Genomic DNA, 8,375 nt, shown 5'->3' with positions numbered 1-8,375 from the left:
TAATAAAAAGGGTAACTTCCCAAATATTTTTTTTTTTTTTTTGGTGGGGGAGAGAGAGGTGGGGGAGGGGCACAGCAGGAGGGAGAGAGAGAATTCCAAGCAGGCTCCATGCCCAGCACAGGGCTCGATCTCACAACTCTGAGAACATGACCTGAGCTGAAATCAAGAGTCAGACGTTTAACTGACTGAGCCACCCAGGCGCCCCATATATTCCAAATATTTAGAAATTATCAGAGCACTTGTAAATAATTCATGGGTAAAAAAAAAAACATATCACAATGGAAATTTAGTAATATTTTAAACTAAATGATTATGAAAATACAACATATCAAAATCTGTAGTGCTTAGAGAGAAATGCATAGCTTTAAGAGCTTATACTAGAAAAGAAAAAAGGTTTAAAATCAATGATTTGTCTTAAGAAACTAGAAAAATTAAAACAAATTAAGCCGAAAGTGGGATGGAAATAATGAGAGGTAAGTAAAAGAAAAGTTAAATGAATAGGTAAAAATGAACACATCCAAATTTTTGAAGATTAATAAAATTAATAAACCCTTACAGAACATTTTAGAAAAAGAACAAACACAAATTGCCAATATCATGCCTGATAAAGGAGACATTACTATAGAAACTTACAGACATTAAAATAATAGGCGATATAATGAACATCATTATCTGATAAATTCTACAACTCAGGCACATTTCCTTGAAAACCACAACCTTCCAAAACGGATACAAGAAGAAGTAAACAATCTGGATAGTCCCACATCTCTTAAGAAAATTAAACCTGCAATTAAAAATTTTCCCTCAAAGAAAATTCCAGATGCAGATGGTTTCACTGATGAATTCTACCCATTAACTAAGGTAGAAATAAAGGCAGAATTCAGTTTTAACCAAAGTTATTTAGAAAGGTGAGGAAGAGGGAAGACTCCCCATTATGTTTTATAGATCCAGAATAATCTTGATGCCAAAATCTGAGGACACTGCAAGAAAAAAATAAAAAGACCAAAAGCTCTCATGCACATAGACTCATATATCCTAAAATAATTTTTTGCAAAGCAAATCTGGCAACATATAAAAGCAATCAGTTATTGACCACAGTAAGAGAATAAAGGAGAAAAATCACAGGATCATCTTAAGAGATGCAGAAAAATAATTTGATAACATTTGTTAAAACTCAGAACCTATTCATGGCAAAAGCTCTCAGCAAACAAAAAACATTAAGGAATTTCCTCAATCTAATAATGGGTATCTACAAAAAACTGTATGGCTAACATATCTGATGGTGAAAATTGAGTAATTTCTGTCAAAAACAAGACATTTATTCTCTTACCATTTATTTCATGTACCATAGGTCTTAGTACAATAAATAAAAGGCATACAGATTGGAAGGGAAAAAAGTAAAACTGTCTTTATTCACAGATCATATAATAATGTACACAGAAAAAAACAGATATAGAAAGAAACTACTACAACTAATAAGTAAATTTAGCAAAGTTGAAAAATACAAGATCAAGTGCATTTCCATCCTCTAGTAACAAACATTTGGAAAATGAAAATTTTAGAAGAGTTATCATTTATAAAAGCATGAAAGAACTTGGTGTGTAAATGGAACAAGAAATGTATAAGAGTTTTATGTTGAAAACTACAAAACACTGTTAAGAGAAATTAAGGCAGAACTAAATAAAGGGAGGGATATACCATGTTCATAGATCAAGAGACTCAATATTGTTAAGATGTGTTCTCTACAAACTGAGCTACAGATTGACAATTTCAATCAAAATTGCAGAATGATTTTTCTTTGGTAGAAGTTAATAATTTGTTTATAAACTTACATGGAAATGCAATGAACCTAGGAGAGCCAAAACAATTTAGAAGAAAGTTATACGACATATATTTCAAGACTTATTTATAAGGCTACAGTATTGGCAGTGTAGTATTTAGACTAACAGATTAAGGAACAAATTATGGGAGTCTAGAAAGAAAGCCACTTGATTTTTGAGAAGGGTACTAATTCAATTCAATGTGCAAAGTAAGGTTTAGGCATATTCAATAAATGGTGCTAACACAGCTAGATTTCTGAAAGTGAGGAAAAAATGCCTGGACTCCCTACTTTACATCTTATATGATAAAGGAAGTGAAATGGATCACATTTCTGAATGTAAAAATCAAACCTATAAATTTTCTCAAGAAAATATAGGAGAATATATTCATGACTTTGGGGGAGGCAAAGATTTCTTAGAATACAAAAGGTATTAATTAAAAAGTTGTTAATATGAACATCCACAAAATTTTAAAACTTCTGCTCATCAAAAGACACCACTAAAAAAAGTGAAAGACAAAGACTGGGAGAAAATAGTCACAATTTATATATCCAACAGAGGACTCTTACCCAGATTATGTAAAGAATGCATACAAATATAATTTTTTTTTAAAAGATGACCTAATAAAAAAAGGGATGAAATACTTGGATATTACTTCACACATACATAACACAAGGCATATGAATTGCTCTTAAGCATATGAGAAAGTGCTCAGCATCATTAGTCATCAGGGAAGCGAAAATTTAAATCACCAACATACCACTTCACATTTATCAGAATGGCCAAAAAAAAAAAAAAAAAAAGACTGGTAACAGCAAATATTGGTGAGGATGTGGACAAACTGGAATTCATAACAACATTGCTAGAGGGAATGCAAATTGTTAAAACCATTTTGAAAAACTGTTTGGAAGTTTCTAATGGTGTTAAACATATACCTACCCTATTACCAAATTACATTCCAGTTTCAGGAATGTATACCCACCCTTCTCTAGAGAATCATTCTTTAATATATAAGTCAGTAATGACTGAACCTCTATTTGCTAAGTCATATGCTAAGTGTTGAGGATATAGAGGTGATCAGTCTCTGCCCTTATGAAATATGATAGACATATAACAATGAAGCAATTTCCAGAAGTGGGATGGGAGAATAGAGAGGGAGCACATAACCTTATTATAGGGTCCCTTTGCTCAAACGTGCCTGACAAGGGAATCACTTGGGATACTCCTTAAAAATACAGATTCCAAGGCACCTGGGTGGCTCAGTTGGCTAAGCGTCCAACACTTAATTTTGGCTCAGGTCACAATCTCAGGGTTGTGAGACTAAGCCCTGCATCAGTCTCCCCACTCAGTGTGGAATCTGCTTGAAATTCTCTCTCTCTCCCTCTGCTTCTCTCCCCACTTGTTCTAGAGCAAGACAGAACAAGCAGAAGAGAGGGCCAGAGGTAGAGGGAGAAGCAGACTCCCCACTGAGCAGGGAGCCTGACACAAGAGCCATGATGGCAGGTCGTGATCTCATGGGTTGTGGGACTGAACCCCGAGTCAGGGTCCACACTCAGTGGGGAGTCTACTTGAGATTCCCCACCCCGCATGCTCTCTCTCTCTCTCTCAAATAAATAAATAAATAAATAAGTCTTTAAAAAAAAAGATATATCCTAGACTAAGGATTAGGGAAAGGCTTTCCTGAGGAATTGTCTTTTAAACTAAATTCTGCAAGACGAGCAAGTAGGAGTCTGCTATCATATTGATTACTAAATCTATTTAGTATTCATTTTGACATAAAGGATACGATGTCACACATACACAAATGCATTCTGAGTTTTTAAAACTGAGAGTTGTATTTAAAAAGCAATTAAAAACTAATATTCTAGCTGAGTAAGAGAAATATAACCTATATCTACTTCGTATTTCACAGATAATTAAGTAGACTATAATATAGCATGGTTGCATTGATAAAGGTAAGGAAAAGCTTATAAAGAAAGTGACATATAAGCTAAATCATAAAGGTCACATAGGGGCCAACCACTAAGAAAGAGCATCTCAAAGCGAATAGAGCATCTCGAATTAAAAGAACAAATATGGGATGGCCCCCAGGTCAAAGATGGTTAAAGGGGAGACACGACTAGACTTAATATGTATAAAAGTGAACTCATCATTGATGGTATACTCACTGAACTAGGAACCAAGGAGAAGGAATACTTTTATATTATTTTGCTTCTGTGTGGGAAGAAATGGAGATAAGAAGTTCATTTAATACATAAAAGTTCTAAGTGCCTGTAACATGTACAAATTGAAATTGATATACAGTTGTGAGGCTTAGGAATAATCTGGACTGGAAGTATTCAACCTCCAATTTAATGTTTCAGAAATTCTTTTTAGCTAATAATGCAAAAAATTTGGCCCAATACCAAGAGCTTAGTAGCCTTTTATTATTTTTACTGCCCTAAGTCTGGCTAGTGGCTGTTAATCTGAAGTTACGGAGTTGCCAAACATTTGACAGAAGTCACACACTCACTTCCCTGAGAACATATACACACAAACATAAATAATTAAAGGATTTATGGATTTTTATACTACATCTAAAAATTTCTAGTAATTCCTGGCTTAAGGGATTTTATTTAAGTCAGTAAAGATCTTACTCTAGGAATTCCAGGTAAGTATTTAAAATAAAGGGTAAGATGAAAAGAAAGCTAACTTATCAAAATAACTGACATTAGAATATATCGGTGGGTTCTTATTTTTTGGACCCAGAAAGTCTTCACATTGTTAAAAAGTATTGAGAACCCCAGGGAGTATTTGTTTATGTGGAGGGTATCTGTTAATACTTATCATATTAGAATTAAAATAGAAAAAATTTAAATATTTATTTATAAACACTAGCAAACCCATTACTTAAGTAACACTTTAAATGTAAAAATGTGTGTTTTCAAAAAAGCTAGTGAAGGGGGGCCTGGGTGGCTCAGTCGTTAAGTGTCTGCCTTCCGCTCAGCGCGTGATCCCGGCGTTCTAGGATCGAGCCCCACATTGGGCTTCTCCGCTGGAAGCCTGCTTCTTCCTCTCCCACTCCCCCTGCTTGTGTTCCCTCTCTCGCTGGCTGTCTCTATCTCTGTCAAATAAATTAAAAAATCTTAAAAAAAAAATTTTAAAAAAAGCTAGTGAAAAGAGCATTAACGTTTTGTAAATCTCTTTAATATCTGTTGTAAGATGGATTCTCATTCATGTCTGATTCTGCATTCAAATCTGCATTCAGTGTGTTGCAAGCTTCATTCTTAAATATGTACAGATATCCAACATCAAAAACTTCGACAAAAGAAAAAATTTTAGTATTAAAAAAAACACTTGCAAATCACACATCTGATAAGGGTCAACTATCCGGAATATATAAAGAACTCTTATAAGACAGCAACAAAAAGGCAAACAACACAATTTTTAAAATAAGCAAAAGACCTGAATAAACATTTCTCCAAAGATATACAAATGGCCAATAAACACATGGAAAGGTTCTCTATCAGTATTCATTAGAGAAATGCAAATCAAACCCATGAGATCCTACTTTATATCCACTAGGATGGCTATTACCAAAAAAAAAAAACAAAACTAAAAAAAAAAACAAAAAAAACCCCCCACACACAGAAAATAAGTGTTGGCCAGGGAATGAAGAAACTGGAACCCTGATACATTGCTGGTGAGAATGTAAAACAATTTCCAGTTTGGAAAACGATCTGGCAGTTCCTCATTAAATTAAATACAGAATGACCACGTGATCCAGCAATTCCACTCCTAGGTATATACCCATTTTTATTCTGTTCTCTCAGTTCTCATTTACCAAACGATTCCCTCCTGTGTTTTCAATCCCAGAACCCAGCCAGAAACCACCGTACTCTCCCTTGACACCTCCTTCATCCCTACCAGGTCCTGTCAGTTTTAACATCTGACACATCTTTGTTAAAGGACCACTGCCTCTCACATGGATGGCAGCAATAATATGGCCAAAATAATCTTTCCATAATGCAAATCTGATCAGCTCAACCTACTGCTTAAAGCTCAGCAACAGACTGTCATTGTTCTTTGGATGCAGATTAAAAACTCCGTAGGACCTCCTGCCAGACCCTCCGAGGAAGGCCCTGGGCTCCGCGTTAACCTAGGCACCTTGTGTTGCAGGCACACCTGCCAACACACCTCCTGGACAGGTGGGCCACATGCGTTCTCCCTGGCCGCTGGATCCCCCTCCCCGCCAACCACGTGGAACTCTCGCTCCACCTCCGGTCCCACCCTAGACACCCGTGCTGCGGGGAAACCTCTGCCGGCCTGGCCAACATCCCACACTTCGGGGAGTCCGGCTCTGCGGTCCGTCTCTTATGCAGCCATGCCTGCCCACTGCTGGAGACCCGCGAGCGCCTGTCACGACTACGGGCACGAGGGTGGATTTCCACCTCCCCCCGGGGAAGTAACCGCATCTGCACGACAGTCCCGCTACTGGACTCTAGGCCCGCTTTGGGGGCGCAAGTCCGCCTCGGCGCCTGCGAAGCGAGGCTGGGGGCCACGCTCGGGATCGAATGTAAAGGTACCAAATTGGGGGATTCTGTAACGCTGTCGCCATCGGGGAACGCACAACCCCGGGGCCGAGGCGGCGACCCCTGCCTGGCCCCCAGCCGCGAAGGGTCCTCGCCACCAAGACCCGCCAAGACTGGGCTTCGCTATGGCGCGCCCCCCCCCCCCAAGTGCCCGGCCTACTCCCCGCGGGTCCGCGTCTACGCCCGTCGCACCTCAGAGCCACACCGCGCCCACTCCGTCGCCGCCACCGCGCGAGAAGCCCAGACCTCAGCCGCAGCCTCAGAGCCCAGTGCGCTCCGCGTGCCGCCGCGGGGCGCTTCGGGTAACGGACGCCGGCGGCCCGCCCACCGCTCGGCGGGCGCTCCCATTGGTCTGCGCCGGCACGGGCAGCGCCGTGATTGGCTCAGCGCGCGGGCGCGGAAGCCAGAACGAGTTGGCGGGCTGGCGTGGTGTGGTGGCGGGCGCGGGAGACGACCTCCCCGCGGGGGAACATTTCCTACCGGGCAGCCCGAGGCCTTGGCCTGGGTGGCGCGGTGGTGCAAAGCCATCGGAACAGAGAGTTGCCGGCCCAGGCCCAGCTGCCCCCTGGTGTGGGCCCAGCGCCCGCGGAGCCTAACGCCCGCAGTGCCGGGACAGCCCTCACAGGCAGGTGTCCCTTCTCATGCCGGGCACGACGCCCGCCCTCGGGCATCCGCTAGAGTACCCCACCCGGGCGGGGGCTGGGGTGAGACGGCAACGTTTAAGGGAGCACCAAAAACGCAGCAATCAAGACAAAGAATATTTTAATTTCCGTTAAGGAAATCAAAAGTACTGAGAAATCCGAGACGAACAAACTATCCATATCGGTATTTCTCCTTTTGCCCCAAGCTCTAGTATGGCTCCGCGAGGCACCATATCCTGTCTTTAAAATGGGCGAATTTTTTACGTCCATCGTGAATTATTTTGGCATTGATTTTGATATTTGCTTAAATCGTTATGTTTTAAATTTCTGGGGTTTTTGGAAGACTTTTTTCTTGAAGATTTTATTTTTAAGTAATCTATACCCAACATGGGCTTGAATTTACTACCCTGAGATCAAGAGTCGCATGTTCTACCAGCTGAGCCAGGCAAGCACCCCTAAATTTCTTTAAAGTCGCTTAAGGTTGCATTAAAAGCTTAATTTTCTGACACCATCTCCGCATTCACCACCAGCCCTGGCTCAGTGGGATCCTTGCTTCTCTCTGTCCAAGTTCTGGGAGCCTGAGCGTGTAGCCTGCACCTCCGCCTTCCTGGCCTGGCAGCTCTACTGTGTCTGGACTCACATAATTGACTCGGGGCTTAAACTGCTCTGATGTGAAGTTTTACATTTGTATGAAATCTGTCAATGTTTTTGTGATTTATAGCAGTGATTTTTTGCCCCATTCCGCGTTCAGAATAATTGTATTTACACAACAGCCTTTACTTGCTTTTTATGATGTGATTTTTTTACATTTGTTCCTTATAACTTTCCAGTATTTTAACGTTGTGAAAGTTACATGTAGAATGTAGAAAATGCAGGGGGAAAAAAGAAAATGCAGAAAAAATGTAAAGAGGAAAATAGAAATCCTCTGTAATCTCACAGAGCCTCCCTTTGGATATTTTGGGGGGAACTGCATCAAGAGAGACCCCACTGAGACCTACTCTCATGCCAACTTCAGCGCCCTTCTGCTTATCCACCTGTCCTGGCAGGAGCTGTTAACACTTAATTCCACAAACACCTGCGAAGGTCCTGCTGCGTACCAGGCAGGTTCAGGGGTGCAAAGCGTAAAGCAGTTCCCCTGAAAGAACGTGCAGTCTAGCTGATAGCAGAGAGAGCTCATTGTGGGCTAGAACGTGTGGAGAAGACCGAGATGCAGAAGAGCAGACACACCAGCATGGGAGTCACATCCTGGGATTCCCCAGGGAATGTAGCCGGCTTTCTGAGCTAGGCTGTGGCTGTCCCCTCACAGGGACCTGTCTGTCCTTGCAGCTTTGTAATATCCATAG

This window comes from Ursus arctos, unplaced genomic scaffold (assembly GCF_023065955.2).
Source record: "Ursus arctos isolate Adak ecotype North America unplaced genomic scaffold, UrsArc2.0 scaffold_1, whole genome shotgun sequence".
Taxonomy (NCBI): domain Eukaryota; kingdom Metazoa; phylum Chordata; class Mammalia; order Carnivora; family Ursidae; genus Ursus; species Ursus arctos.
The sequence above is the reverse complement of the archived record's forward strand: the minus strand, read 5'-3'. Positions refer to the sequence as shown.